This window comes from Corvus hawaiiensis, chromosome 12 (assembly GCF_020740725.1).
Source record: "Corvus hawaiiensis isolate bCorHaw1 chromosome 12, bCorHaw1.pri.cur, whole genome shotgun sequence".
In the NCBI taxonomy this organism is placed as follows: Eukaryota; Metazoa; Chordata; class Aves; order Passeriformes; family Corvidae; genus Corvus; species Corvus hawaiiensis.
In genome coordinates, this window is record NC_063224.1 from 1,563,220 (window position 1) to 1,578,658 (window position 15,439).

The 15,439-nt window shown below is 63.9% G+C and overlaps 1 protein-coding gene across 6 annotated transcripts in view; it reads left to right on the forward strand.

The window, feature by feature from the left end:
- The first annotated feature begins 5,367 nt into the window (after positions 1-5,367).
- Positions 5,368-15,439, forward strand: part of CBFA2T3 (CBFA2/RUNX1 partner transcriptional co-repressor 3) — a 28,270-nt gene continuing 18,198 nt past the window's right edge. For 2 of the 6 annotated variants that reach the window (XM_048316247.1, XM_048316251.1), the window contains exon 1: positions 14,425-15,429. The gene's annotated coding sequence lies outside the window, so the exon portion shown is untranslated. Of the gene's footprint in view, positions 5,578-13,442; positions 13,571-14,421; positions 15,430-15,439 lie in introns of those variants that run through there. The other 4 variants (XM_048316253.1, XM_048316252.1, XM_048316254.1 and 1 more) reach the window with 4 other exon arrangements.

Below are 15,439 nucleotides of genomic sequence, written 5' to 3' on the forward strand. Positions count from 1 at the left end.
CGCTCCTAATCCCTCGGCGAGCCCTTCATTTAAAAGGGGATTTGCTGTTTATTCCCTCCGCAGGCTCCACGATCATCACAGGGGTCAACATCGGAGCTGGGAGAGCCTTGTTAAAACATAAGAGTGGTGTGTTAATTTGGGGGGAATGGTGGGGGGCTGGGAATGCACTGGATGGTTTCCAAACCCCAGAGCAGCGCTCGGGCTCGGTGCCTGCAATGAAAGGCTCAGGTCTCTGTGGCTGGGGATGCTCCCAGAAATCCCCTTTGACCTTCCCAAAACACCCAGAGGTGCTGAAATCCATCCTGGGGGAGGGTGGCTGTGACACCAACCCCTCCCCCGGGCATTTCCTCTGTGGGGGGCTGGGATTTGGGCACCACACGACCCTTCTTGGGCATTTAATTCCCCCCTCTCCTGCTTCCACATCCATATTTATGGCAGGGATGGGCACGGGTCAGGAAGGTCATCACCTGGGGGGGGTCTCCTTCTGCCCACCCAGCCCTGGAGGATGCCTGGGGCTGCTGGGGGAATGGGGATTAAATCCAGAAGGGAAAATATCCTGCAGCAGGTGCAGCTTGCGACAGGTCTGAACGGCTGCCAGCCGGCTCGGAAATCCCAAACACATCTGTGCTCATCAGTTGGACACCAGATGGGCCCCGGGTTAGTATTTTGGGCTGGGGTTATCTGGGGGGGTTGGGCAGGGCTGGAGGGGGGCTGGCTGTTCCAGCCCGGGATGCTCACACCCCGCCTGCATTCCCTCATATTTATCCCAGTATTTTTAGCGTGTTTTATCAGCTGGAGGTCAGGCCCCTCGTGGGATGTGGAGCAGCTTGGGGCCACACCACAGCTCACAGCCAGGCACCACAGCTTTCTGAGTGCTGGCTCTGTCCCCAGCTTCTCCCCACAAATCCCTGGGGACACCCATTTCCTGGCCCCTCCGGAGCCCTGGAGCACCCCCAGATGGGAGCTGCAGAGCCCTGCCTGCACTAAAGGTGCTAAATACCTTCAGCCCTCGGTGTCCTCATCCACAGCTGCACATCTCATTCCCCAGTGGATTAGGACCATCTCAGCACCAAGAGCATCTCATCTCCATGCCGGTGTCCTCCGGTCCCTGGCATCAGGCTGGCACAGGGATGGCTGCATCCAAACTCTCCTTGAGCCGAATTGTGCTGGGGCCAGTCCTGTGCACCCCAGCTCTGTCCACCACGGCTCCATCCATCCCAGCCCCATCCATCCCAGCCCCACAGGATGAGGGCTGGAGCTCCAAGTCTGCTCCCTGTGGCAGCAGATGCAGCTCTGCAGCCTCTCAGCTCCCAGCTATTTTTAGGAGCATGTCTGTGGCTAAATCTGGTGCCGTGTGGGCTCGAGGCTTCCCAGCGGCGTGGCTGCTGCCCTGGGAGGCTCTTTTGGGTTCTGTGTCTCCTCGTGGGAGCCGGGAGCATCCTGAGCACACTCGGGGCAGTGCTCCCTGGCCAGGGTGTGCTGAGAGTGGGACATGCAGGATGGGAAAACCATCCTGGAGCAGGGATGGCTGCGGCAGGAGAGAAGTTTTGCAGCCCCGAGTGAACGCGGGGGACAGGGTGGGTGACACCAGGGAAACACCAGCACCCCTGGCCGCATTTAACAACTCCGATTGTCAGGAGAGAGGGACAAGCCCTGACCCCATGCACAGTGATTAACAGCCCGTGAGGATCCCTGATGGCTTCACGTGGTCTCAGCTACAAGCAGGGTGATGCCACCACCCAGCCCTTCCTTCCCTGGGCCCCGTGGCCCAGCCGAGCTGGGAGCTCATGGTCGCTTTGATAAGAGGAGAAAGCTGTTGAATACAGAAATGTGGCTGCGGGAAGTGGAGCCAGCAGGGCCTCGCATGCCCGGGAGGAGGAGGAGGAGGAGGAGGATGTGCCTTCCTCCAGTCCTGCCTCTGCCCAGCCAGGGCTGAAACAGGGTATTGGGAGGGGTTCTTTTTCTTTCCCCTGTGTCCCCCCCAGGTCCCACTGCTCCTGTGCTTGTACAGAACCATCCCTGTCCCCTTCCCCACCTCTGTCCTCATCTCCATATCTGTCCCCATCCCCATCCCTGTCCTCATCTCCATCTCTATCCCTGTCACTGCCCCCATCCCGATATCTGTCCTCATTCTCATCCCTGCCCCATCCCCATTTCCATCCCTGTCTCCATCCCTGTCCCCATCCCCGCCCCCGCCCCTCCCCACAGCCCGGCCGGTGCCGGCAGAGCCCCGGGGATGCTCAGGGACACTGTGCCCGGGGCGCCGAGCCCAGCACCCCGTCAGGGCCCGGCTGCGCGTCCCCGCGGCCGCCGACGGCCGCCGCTCTCCCCTCTCCCCCTCCCCTCTCTCCCTTTCTGAAAATTGATAATTAACCTTTTGTCCGTGGGGCTGTTGTGTTTATTTGGCGCAGGCGGCTGCAGGGCGCTGATATGGAAATCGCAGCCGGCAGCCAGCTCCCGTCCCCCCGCAATCTGCAGCCGCGCACAGCCGCTGGGCAGAGATAAGCAGGTGCTTATTCACAGCCCCGCAGCTGCCGCCGAGGGCAGCCCTACCTGATCACTCCAATCTCAGTGAAAAACTACTTGAGGTTGGGCTCCCGCGATGGAGAGAGGCGATAGGGACGCGCCAGACAGCTCCCCCGGCTCCCGCTTCGCCTCCCCGCGCCGCCTGCCTCCCTCTGCCCGCGTCCTCTCCGCTCTCTCCGTCTCCCTGCTCTGTCTTCCCTCTTATCTCCCTCTCCACATCCCTTTGATTTCTTTTTTTTTTCTTAAAGAATTTGTCTTTGTGTTCCCTGTGAACTCTCGGCAGCTCCCACGTCCCTGGCTCGGCCATCGCTCTCCTTTCCATTCCCAGCGCCTGCCTTTGCTCCTGCATCCCCATTTCCCTAGGCTGGAAGAGGCAGATTTAAGCATCGATAGATAAAGCCCCGTGCCAGCCCCAGGCTGGGGCCGTGCCCCCATCCCAGCCCCTTTTGGGAGGTGATGGTCTCGGTTCGGTTCCGACAGCTGCCGGGGATGTTTTGCTCACCGGTTGTTGCTGCCGCTTCCTTTTCCTCCTTGTTCCCCCCCCATTTGCTCTCAAATGGAAAGGGGAAGGCAGTGGGGCTCTGCAGGCAGTGGGGCACATGGGCAGGGGGCATTTCCCAGCACTGGGGAAGCGTGCCATGCCGTGCCGTGCCATGCCATGCCGTGCCACGCCGTGCCATGCCGTGCCGTGCTGTGCCATGCCATGCCGTGCCGTGCCGTGCTGTGCCATGCCATGGCATGTTCCCCCGAGCACGGGGCTGGCACAGCCCCGGTACCTGCGGAGGTAGCGAGACCCCCAGGGCTTTCTGCCCTCCTTCCCCCACCTCGCCGTGAGTGTGGGTGCGGTGGGGGCCCGTCCTGCTTCTCCTTTAGCAGGGGGAAATTTCTGCTCGGCAGCAAGAGCGGCTCTGACTCAGAGAGAAACCGGCCGGGAGCGCCGGCGGCTCCCGGAGCGTGGGCGGGAGGGGTCACCTGTGACGGGGCAGACCCCGCGGCCCAGGGGTTCCCCCATGCCACGGTGGGTCCTACACCCCCAGGGGTTCCTCTCCGTGTTTGGAGAGCTCAGGTGTTTCCCCTCACCGCGCCAAACCCCGGGATCCCAGGGGTTCCCCTCCCTCCGTGAGTCAGAGCTCTGGATCCCAGAGGTTCCCCCTGCGCCAAGCCAGCCCCCGGGACCCCGGGGGTTCCCTGCACTCTGGGGCAGAGCTCAGGGCTCTCCCCCGTGCTGGGGCATTCCCCGGCAGCCCGGCGCCTGCAGCTGCCCGGACAGGTGCTCTCCGTTTCCTGGCGGAGAAAACGCGCCCGCGCGGGTGACACGGGGACACGGGGCCGCCGCTGGGTGGGATTTTCCTGGCCGGCCCTGAAACCCTCTTGTTTTGACTCGCTGCCCTGGGACACTCCCCAGAAGTGGCCACTCTCCGTGTCCCATGCTGAGCCAAGGGGCAAGGGGCAGCTTGGCAAAACCCCGAGCGATGACACCGTGCCCAGCTGGGTCAACCAGAAAGAAAAGGGGAAGAAGCCAGAGCCTGAAACACAGCTGGAAATCCTGCCAAAACCTCTGCCAGCCTTCAGTCTGTACTCAGGCTGCTGTGCCTGTGCTGGTGGGGCACGGGCATCTCCAGGGTGGGTAGAACAGATCTGGGGTGTCCCAGCATTGCTGGGACGCAGGATGTGGGTCTGGGGCAGAACTGTGCAGGGGACAGCTGTGGCATCTCCCCCCAAACACACAGTCCTGGAAGGGTCAGGCTGTGGTTTGCAGCTTGTGGCCCTTTCCCCAGCACGTCAGCCCCGTGCTGGGGCTTCCCCTCCTCTCCCTGCAGCACCCAGACCGTGCTCGACGTCCCCTGGGGCTCAGGGCTGCACCCAGAGGGCAGAGACCCTGCTGGTGACACCCCGCTCTGCCCTCTGCCCCCGCAGCACAGCACCCCCACACCCCGGTACCCTCCTCCCCACTTCTACCCAGCCCTCCCCGGCCCCCCCCGAGCCCTGGGCGGGGGGCACAAAGCGGGGAGCCCCGGGTACCATCTGCGGGAGCCCAGGTGGCCGCCGAGACACGCCATCTGCTCAGCCACCTTCGGGGACCGTGCAGGCGCTGCTGTATTTTTAGGACACGTTTCCTCCCTCCCACCTGCAGCCCAGAGCCGCCTTTCGGGTTTCTAACAAGTTGTTTCTCTCTCGCTGACAGCTCTTGGGGAGCCCAAACTCCGGCGCTGAGGGGCCTGGCCTGGGGGTGCAGGGATGGGCTGCACAGGGGGGTCACCCCGAGTGCTGAGAAGGTCGGGGTGATGCTGCAGCTGCAGATCAGCAGCAGCAGCAGTGGGAAAACCTCATCCCATGGGTGACCCCAGGCAAAGGGGCTGTAGCAAGGGGGGGGCGAGGCTTGTGCCAGGCTGCAAATGGACAACCGTGCCATGCCGTGCTGCGCTGGTTGTGCCATGCCACCGTGCACGGTGACAGCCGTGCCGTGCCGGTCCTGCCGTGCCGCCCTGGTTGTGCCATGCCACAGTGCACGGTGACAGCCGTGCCGTGACGGTCCTGCCGTGCCACGCTGCCCTGCGCTGCCCGTGCCGAGCTGCACCGCGCCGGCCCCTCGCAGTGAGGAAGTGAAGCCGGCGCGAAGGGGAAGTTGTTGGAAAGTCAGACCGGAATGGCTGATAGGGAAGGCAGAGCTGGGCTTGGTCACAGATGGTTCCTGTTGGGGAAGGACACGGGCGCAGCTGCCCGGCCACCCCCACCCGCCGCATTATCACTGCCCGGCAGCTGTTCACCTTCCCCTCGCCATGGGACACGGCTCCGCTGCCACCGCGGCCCCGGCCGTCACATGAGCGGCCCTGGCGGCCGGGCAGGCGCCGAGTGGGCAGGACACCCCGCGCCCCTCCGGAGCTCGGCATCCCCAGCCCCAGCACAGCTCCTGCCCACACGTGGGACTAGGCTGGCGGCACCAGCCCCGGCGGGGCTCACAGCACTGCGGTGCTGCCACCATCCCCTCGGGACCCCCCAGAGAGGACAGGGACCCCTCTTGGGCCAGGGCACCACGCAGGACCAGCCAAGGTGAGAGGCAGCGGTGGGAGGAAGGTGGCGGTGGCCGTGGCGTTGCCGTGTGCCGTGGCACGGGTCACTCAGCCGGGCGTCCAATGCAGTCTTGGGCAGGCAGGTGCTCCCCAGGGTGGCAAGCGGCTGGCACCAGTCAGTGCATCCCCTTGGGGACCAGCCAGTGGGAATGGAGGCTGGGACATGGTCAAGCCAGTGGCAAAGGCACCATGGGGCACCATGGGCTTGCTGTCACGGCGACCCATTCAGAGCCTGCTCTGCAATTAAACCTTTCCATAACGAGTAATCAGCCCCGAGGATGTTTTATTTGCAGCATTTCAGTCCTCTGTTTGCTGGGTGGTTTTGCTCATTCCGGGATCAGCAGCTCACATCCAACCCCACGGGCTCTCCAGGTGCTGCTGATCGTTTGCAGCACGGAGCATCCCCCATCCCTGCGCTGGAGCATCCCCAGGCACTGAGGCCGAGGGGCCGTGGCAGCTCTGGGGGGCTCAGGGGCTCTGCTGGGCCTTGCCTGGCGCAGGCAGGAAAGCGGAGCCGGCTGAGTCACCGGTGTGAACAATGCTGGCCCCGTGCCCCGCTTCCCCTCACACCCCCACCCCGCTCCTCTGGCACGGGGCTCCGGCCACAGCCCCCTGCCCACCCTTGGCACCTGCCCGTGGGTCAGGGACACGGCTGGGACAGAACAAGGGCAGGGTTTGGGTGCACCGTGGGTGCTGCACCCGTTGTGCCGGCTCACCGTGGGTGGGAACTACACTGGGGTCCCTGTCCCCAAACTGGGCACATGCCAGGCACGGGCACGCAGCGATAAGGCGCCGGGATAAGGCGGCACGGCCGCGGGGCTCGGCGGGCACCACGCTCCGGAAGGCTGCAGCCAGCGAGCCGTGCAGATTGCTGCGGGCTGGCCGGGCAGCCCGTTAGGCTTTTGGCAGGAGAAATGTTTATTTTGTTGGCCAAATATCTCTGCAAACTTCCTGATTTCCTTGCGGCCAGCGAGGCAGCGATAGGGCTGGCGAGGCCGTTGCCGGCCGCGCTCTCTGGCCTCGGCACCGAGAGCTGTTATCTCCGAGGCACAGCGGGCAGGGAAGAGGTGGAGAAAGGGAAATGAAATACAACAGAGGTGGCACATTTTTTGCTCTTGATAACAAGCCCTGCTTTTAGCCTGGGAACTTGGAAACGATGCAGGTGGCCAGAGACAGCCACAGCGTCCTCCGCTGCCGTGGCGCATCTGGACCTCGTAACGAATCCCAGACCTCACCCAGCACAGGGCCGTGGCTCCCCATGGCATGGCCTGGCACAGCACAGACTGGCACCGGCCTCCACACGGCCAGAGCCCCAGGCTGGGGGACTTTGGTGCTGGGAAGGTTCTGAAAGCAGCCCCAGGACTTGGGTGTCCATCCAAGCCGCTGCCGGAGTGAAGGCAGGCTCACACTGCCTCCCGCTAGCTCCCATTGATTTTTGTAGGGATGTGAGGTGTTGGAAGCACAGTGCCTGCTAATTAAATTCCCATCGTTACTAAAGAGCCCTGTGCAGCCTGTGGGGTGGGGAGGGCCAGGAAAGAGCTGCTCCCCGAGGTTAGGGTGGGAGAAGGGGAATGTGAAACTGTTGTGAACCCAAGGGCAGCTCAGAGGATTCTGTTCAGCATCTCCCGGTGAATTCCTGCTCGCCAAGGATGAGGCTGGCAGGACTTGCCACTGGCTGCTGCTCCCGTGGAGGTGCCAGCAGCATCTCCATGCACAACAAAACACCAGCTCCTGGAGTCAGGGCAGCACGTGGTCATCTCTGCTTTGTAATTAAAACACTTCCTAGGCTCTCCATGGCAAAGAAAAGCTGGAAGCTTGGCCCTCAGCAGCCCCCAAACCTTGAAGCACCCAGAGGAACGGTGCTGTATCCAAAAGTCTCCCATTTTTTAAGGCAAGCCGGTGATTTTCCGGAGCCGGCGGTGCAGGGTGAGCTGGATGATAAGCAGTAGGGGGTGGTTTCCCTTTGAATGCCACGAAGCAGGAACGAATCTGTCAGCAAGGAAAACAGGATTTTAATTTTTTTTTTTCTTTTAATGGAAGATGCACTTTTTTATTTTCAATGTGGCAGTGGTGGGAAAGCCGCAAAGCCACTGGATCTGCTTCAACAGCCAGCAGGGCTGCTCCTTCCAGCCCAGTGGCTACAGCGTGGGTGAGCCCCAGTCTGGGGACCCCCAGGAGTGGTCACGGAGGGAAGCCAGGCACAAACGAACCCCCTTCCTTGGGAAAGGCTGGCGCACGGCGCTTCCTGCCCAGCAGATGTCCCCGGGCGGATGCAGCTGCGGCGGGCGATAGCCGGCGGGCAGGCGAGCGTCTTCCCCGGCCGCTGGCTCCCCACCAGCCCCTTATCTCCCTACTGCATTCCCCGATGGATTAACGTGCAGGAAAATCCAGCGCCAGGGCTCCTGCTGCAAGCAAAGTGCCAAGGGAAGAGCGCCGGGGGCTGCAGCCTGGCTCCCGGTGCTCGCTCCGGGATGGATTTAGGGACTGAGATTTGGGCCACCACATCCGTGCTGGCAGCCGGGGCAGGGCGATGGGACCATCCGTGGCCACAGCGACCCCTCCCAGCCCTGCAGGCATGCTCCAAGCAAAGGGGGACTGGGGACCCCACAGCCGTGTGGGGCTTTGCATCCCTGCAGCTCGTGAGCAGCCGCCACACGTTGTCCCCAGGCTCTGCTTGTAGGGCACTGCCGGCACTGCCGCAGCTGGTGAGGACTCAGAGACGTACCCAGGGACGCTCTGCTCCCCGAGAGGGAACGGATAGAGACCGAGAGACCCAGACGGACAGACAGAGTGGCTGGGGATGCCACAGGAAACCTGTGGCACGCCAGGGCTGAGCGCCGGCACGGCTCGGTGCCTTCGCCTGCAGACATCGTCCTGTGAGAGCTGGCGGGGGCAGGGGAGGCACGGCCCAGGGTGCCCGCGGAGGGACAGGGGCTGAGTCACCGGCCTGGCGGGGGCCAAGGTGTGATAAACCAGCACCGTGGGCTTCTTAAAAATGCCTGAGGCTTGCGAAGAGGGAATGCAGCCGGAATAGCAATCAGCTCGTCCCGGCACCCTGGGAAGCACCAGGGCTGAGCCGGGAGAAGGGGACAGTGCATTGCCGTGGGGGGCACGGGGAGGGCAGTGGGTCACCACTGCTGGCTGGGCACTCCCAAGGTGTCAAAAGGGTCCCCAACACCGCGGTGGCTGCAAAGGCAAGAGGGGGCATCCAAGGGTGCCTTGGTGGCACTGTGAGCCCAGCACCCACCGCGTTGCCCCTGCCCACCTGCCCGGCCCCGATAGCAGGCAGGGGTCATGTGCAGGTGCAGATATGGGGCCTGCATGGCACATGGTGGTGACCATTTCCTGTGAGGTTCTGGCGCCAGTTGCCTTCATCTGCCCTCAGCGAGCACTTTATCTCCTGGCACGCACCAAGCCGAGGCCTCAGTGCTCCCCTTCTCCCCCAGGCTGTGCCTTGGGGTGTCCCTTCCCCTGGGGCAGGTCCTTGGCACTCTCCAAACCACTTCATGCAGCCTCTTGATGTGCACACCCAGCAGGGATGGAGGACATCACCCAGCACCGAGAGCACAACTGATGGCTGACGGTGACACCCTCCCGTGGGGTGGGCAGGCAGGGATGGGCACCGGGCAGGATGCACGGCGCTGGGAGGTGCCACCTCCCCAAAACAAAGGGATCACGGATCACCACAACGTGTGTGGCTCATCCCCGCACCGGGCTCACCACGCCATCAATCACTCGGCGTGACCGACACTGAGCCACGACAGGAGTTTCCACCCTCTCCCACGGGTGGGAACGCACTGGGGCCCCATCCTGCCCCGGCTCCAGATTTGCCGGGGGAAGGATTGCCAGGCCCGGGTTGGGATGGATCCAGCCGGCTATCGGGCTCTGGCAGGAGCTTATCTCCGGGCCAGCCGTTAATTTCCCACCGCAGCGCAGCGGGGCCACCACCGGCTCTGCCGGAGCGGGGCTGGTCCCACGGCCTGCGCCCAGGCACCCAGGGAGCTGAGGGGTGGGGGGATGTTTCCCCGTAGGGAAGCCAGACCCCCCCTTTATCCCATCCATGGGACCCAGGCCTGTGGTGGATGGGTGGCCACGGAGCACACGGCAGTCCCAGGCTGGGCAGGGAGAGGGTTTGGGGCAGGAAAGGGTTAAGGCGGGGAAGTTTGCTCACTCTCAGCAATGATTTAAACCAGACAGAAAGGTTCTGTCATCCATCACGCTAACAGCCAGATCATTGTGTTTTAAAGTGTCTGTAATTGCAGCAATACAGAGACCGGGAGAAAGATAAAGGCTGGGAAGATGCAAATGCCGAGGGGAAGCACCAGCCCCTTGCACCCGGCGGGGAGAGACCCAGGGACAGCCCTGGGGACAGCCGGGGGCGGCCCAGGCGTCCTCCTGCCTAGTGATGGCACGGGGTGGGTGATGGGGCGTCGTTGGTGTGGTAGGAGCACCCACAAAACAGCACAGGAGTACAAAGCCAGTGACAGGGAGGGGCAGAGAAGGGTCTGAGTGGGTGCTGGACTCCAAATATTGTCTAAAAATTACATTTATCTTCCTCATTATCCCTGGATTAGCACAAAGTGGCTCTTCTTTCCCCATCTCCTTCGGGATCCAGGGGATCCCAGGGACACGGTACAAAGGAGGGTGAGAAGTCGCCCGAAGCCTGCGAGGAGGTGGCCACGGCCACGACCACGGCCACGGGTGGCCGGGCTTTGTCCCAGCATCCCAGGCCACGTGCAAAGCCACCAGCAGGGAATTATTAACATTCAGCCGAACCCCGCCGAATAAAGCGAGCTAACACAAATGTTTATTTTCACAGTAGTGAATTATGACTTCAATAGACCAAAATTACAGGCTGCGTGCGTGGAATGGGAACGCAGCAGCCCCTGCCACCCAAACGCCGCCGGGGGGACGCGGTGGCTCTGCCCCCCCTGCTGTCCCGTGGGGTGACAGTGCCGCCTGCCCATCCTGACGGTGCGTGAGCAGCTCCTGGGGCAAGAGGTGCCAGGGCAGGGGGTGTTTGATGGTGTCCTTCACCTGCACCCCAAATTAACCAGGAGCCGAAGAGGTGGCGACTCTTCCCGGCAGGTCCCTGTGATGTGTTTGTGGCAGGGGGCTGGCAGGTCAGTGGGGATGGCTTTGGTCACTGCTGGGCTCATGGCACGGCACCAGCTGGGCACTCACGGGAGGGTTTTGTGAGGTATTCGAGGTTTGCACTTGGGTGTGTGACATAGGTAGCTTGGCTGAGAGCACGGTCAGCCCTGTGGGCAGGTCCCTGCTCTCCCAGTGAGTGGCCAGATCCTGAAGGAGCCCTGTCCTGGCAGCCCAGAACTTTGGGAACAGTTTTGGGCTGCCTCGCTGATGCTAAGGGTCTGCGGCACCTCGACCTGCGGGGTCTGTGCTGGGAACCACGTGTCCAAATGCACGTCCAAGTGCACGTGTCCCGAAGCACACGTGGCGCTGGCATCTGCATGTGCCAGCCGGTGCCACCCCTACGGAGCTGGGGTGTGGTGAGGTGGCCGTGCAGCTGTGCAGGGGTGGATTTCCCTCCCATGCTCCTGTGCCAGTGGGGCCGTGGCACCTGCACGAGGCTCCTGGGGAAAGGACCCTGTGGGAATGAGGGCAGCAGGACCTTGGAGAACCACAGGCCCTCTGGGAGCCCTCTGGGAGCCCTCTGGGAGCCCTCTGGGAGCCCTCCGGGAGCAAGGGATGGAAAACTGGAGCTGCAGGCCAGGATGGCTCTGAGAGGCTGGAGGGGCTGGGTCGGGATTCTGCAGCACCTCCTGCTGTGACCCCATCAGTGGGGGGAGCTTGGCTGTGCAGTGACCACCGTGTGGTGGCCCCATAGTGGCCATGTGATGGCCATTTACTGGCCATAGAATGGTCAGTTAGTGGCCTTGTGATGATCATTTACTACCTATAGAAAGGTCATTCTGTGGCCATGTGATTGGCATTTACTGGCCATGCAGTGGTCATGCAGAGGCCATACGATGGTCATTTACTGGCCACACAATAGTCATACAGTGGCCATCCAATGGTCACACCGAAGCCACGTCATGTTCATTTACTGAGTGCCATGCAACTGGCACTCAGTAGCCATGCAAAAGTCATGTACTGGCCACAGAATGGCCATTTACTGGCCATGCAATGGTCACACAGAGGCCATGCAGCAGCTGTGCAGTGGCCATGCCAGGGCCGTGCAGTGCCCTCACAGTGCCCACACAGCGTCCATGCCTCAGCCATGCCAGGGCCACGCTCTGGCTGTCCAGTGGCCACGCAGCTGTTCCATGCCCCCCAACCCTCATTGTGCAACAGCCGAGCCGGGTGACCCCGCCTGGCAGAGCTGCCGCGCTCCCAATCCCTGGGAAGCGGGCAAGGATGAGTAATACAGCCGGCACAGGGCAGTGGCAGAGGGAAGCAGCTGCCAGGCACAGTAATTACACACAGAGGCAGGGCCGGGCTTGCAGGGAAATTCACAGGGAAATTGGCGGGGATTGTGTTCCCGCTGCACGGGCAAGCAGCAGCGCTGTAGCAGGGCTTGGGGAGGGAAAATTTGAATGCTGTCCCCCAGCTGGCACGGGGCACACGGGAAGGGTGTGCCAGGCAGCCGGGTGTGCCAGGCAGCCAGCTGTGCACCGCTGCCCGGCACCACTGTCGGGGAGGGTCCCACCGGCATTCCCAGCACGCAGCTGCCCTTGGAGTCCCACCGAGGCCCAGCAGGGTGGGGGGCACTCCAAGGCCAGGCTGGGATGGGCATGTGGGACATTGAGGGCTGTGCCTGTGGTCTTGTGGCTGCTCCAGTGCAACCCCAGCCCTTGGGCCCCTGGAGAGGGAAGCTGAGCACAGCTCCATCCCCCTGCAGACCCCTAGCCCCCTGCAGACACCCCCACCCTGCTCCAACCCCTCAACTCTTCCCATGGCCCCAGACAAGTCCTGGCCCATTCCCTTGCAGTCCCCCTACCTCCCCCAAAAAAACTCCCAGCTCCTTGCAGCTCCCCAAAACACGTTACCACCCCCCCCATGCAGCCCCCCACTCTCAGCTTTGCAACCCTCAATCTTTCACACCCCCAACTCTGAAGGTTTTGCAAACCCCAGTCCCTGCAGCCCCCAAGCCCCGCACACTGCCCTGCATGGCCTTCCAGTCCCCATAGCGTCAGCAGGTCCCATGCACCCCCTAAAGCCCTGGGGAGCCCCATGTCCCCGTGCAGACCGCCGGTGTCACGCAGCCCCGTGTCCCACTCAGTCCCCCTGTGCCGTGCAGCCCCTCGGTGCCGTGCAGACTCCCTTGTGCCGCACAGCCCCGTATCCCCGTCCATGCCACCCCGTTCCCCTCGCGACGCCGCCCATTCCCATTCCCATTCCCATTCCCATTCCCATTCCCATTCCCATTCCCATTCCCATTCCCATTCCCACTCGCCGTCCCCGTCCATCCCATCCCGGGGGTCCCGCTCCGGTGGCGGCGGCGGCGGGGCGCCCCCTGGCGGGCGCGGCTCGGCCCGGTCTAAGGCAGCGGCGCGGGCGGGCCCCGCTCACTCCGGGCCGGGCGGGCGGCGCGGCGGCAGCGGCGGCGCGGCGGGGGCCCGGCCGGGCACGGAGCGCGGCCGCGGGCGCCCCACGGCCGCGGCGCGGCGCCGGGAGGATGCGCCGCCGGGCAGCGCGCAGGGGGTGAAGCGGCCCCGCGGATTTACCGCGGCTTCTCCGCCTTCCCCCGCTTCTCCGGTGCCCCCCCTGCGGGGGGAGGGGAAGCGCCCCGACCCCCGGAGCTGGCGGCGAGCGGCGGCCCCGGGCGCGGCGAGCGGCGGCGGGCAGGTGCCGGGGGCAGCCGCCGCCGCGGGGCCGCGCTCCGCCAGAGCCGGCCTTAAGCGGGCCGGGGCCGCCGCCACCGGGGGCCGCTGCCGGCTCTGCCCCCTCCTGCCGGCCCCGCTGGCCCCTGCCTTGGGACTTACCTCACGTCTCCGCCACACCTCAGGACGGTAAGTGCCGTCCGCCAGCGGGGACGGGGACGGGGAGGCTGCCGGTGCTCGCGGAGGCTCCCGTGAAAGCGGAGCTTGGAATGCTCCCCGTGTTCGGGGGATGCTCCCGGTGCATAGGGGAATCGGAGGCTCCCGGTGCCCAGGGAGGCTCGCAGGGAAGAGGGGCTGTGGGGTACTGCTGGTGTTCGGAGGATGCTCCCCGTGCGTCGGGGAATCGGAGGCTCCCGGTGCCCGGGAAGGCTCCTGTGGAAAAGGGGCCGGGAACGCTCGGGGGATGCTCCCGGCGCGAAGGAGTCGGGGAGGCTCCCGGTGCCCGGGGGACGCTCCTGTTGTGCAGGAGTCCGAGATGCTCTCGGTACCCGGGGGAAGCTCCCGGTGTCGGAGAAGCTGCCGGTGCGCAGGGCAGTGAGAGCCTCCCGGTGCCCGGGGGACGCTCCCGGTGCCCGGAGGATGCTCCCGCTGTCGGGGCGGCTGCCGGTGCGCAGGGGACGGGGATGCTCCGAGTGCCCGAGCCAGTGCGGTGCCTGCAGCAGCGGAGCGGAGCGGGGCGAGCGGGGGCACAGCCGGGGCGAGCGGGCGCAGGGCTCGGAGCGGCTCCGCGGCGGAGGCAGCGCGGAGCGGGATCGCCGCGCCCGTGGGCCCCGCTCCCACGCACCGCGCTGCCGCGGCGGCGGCGGAGGGGTGCAGACCCCTCTTCCCTGCATTCCCGGGGCACTTCCTGCTCTCCGTCCTCGTCCCCGGTCGCCGCTTCCCCAGCGCCAGGGCGGCGTGGGGCGGCACAGCGTCCCCGGGAACACACGCGAGTTTGTGCCCACCCCCCAGCAGACCCCCCCCGGTTGCGGCTCCCGATTCCTGCCCAGCCGCCCGACTCTTTGTCATCCCTGCATCCCTCCTGTCTGCCCGCCAAGCAGCCAGCTCCGCATCCCGCTCCGGCTGCCGTGGAATGGAGCTGGAGCCGCGTTTGGTGGCGAGGAGGAGCTGACCCACTTGGGAGAGTTTGCGGGAGGAATCCCAGGGCTGCCGTGGGAAGTTCCAGCCACCTTCGTTCTATGTTTATGTGCGAGGACACGGGTCCGTGGCGGGGACACGGGGCTGTGGTGGGAACACTCGCAGAGTCCTCGCGTGTGCCAGGGGATGTTTGTTTGGACGTGGATTTGGGAAGGAAGGCTGGCTCGGGAGCTTCCAGCGCTGCCGTTCATCACCGCCTGCTCTTGCTTTCCCTTTGGATTACGTTAAGCTGGGCAGCCCGGCTTTGCCAAGGGAATGCTGCCGGCGCAGCGATGGAGCGAGGCTGGCCCCACGCTCCTCCGTGGCTCCTCCGCGACACTGAGCCGGAGCAAATCAGCTCTTCCCGTCATTCCCTCGCCGCTGGATGGTGCCTTCGGATACCGCAGAGCGTTTCTCTAGTTAAACACACCTTTTCTTGGAATTCTTTTTTTTCCCTCTATTAGCCAAGAAAAACTTTGCAACTTTTCTTCGCTGTCGGAGAGGAGCCACTGCCGCTGCTGGGTTTCATTTTGTTTTTTTAATTCGAGGTCACGTGTGCGTTGACAGTGTCTTTGATTCCAAGCGATGGTCTCGTCTCCAGCTTAGGAAGAGCTTTTGAGCTCTTCCCTCTGTTGTTTTCTCTCTGTTCAGGAACAAAGAGATTTTTTCTGCCTTTAATTAAAAGGAATATTAATTCCCTGCTCCTTTGTCGAGCGACTTGAAGACACTCTGCGAACATCCGCCTGCTCGGCGCCACGGTGGGGTGAGCTCTGCTGTGGTACAGGGCATGGAGAAATGGGGGAACCATCCCGAAATCCCACAGCAAACACGGAGCAGCAGCCGGGGAGGATGCTGACAGCCACGGTCCTCGGGTGAGGAGCC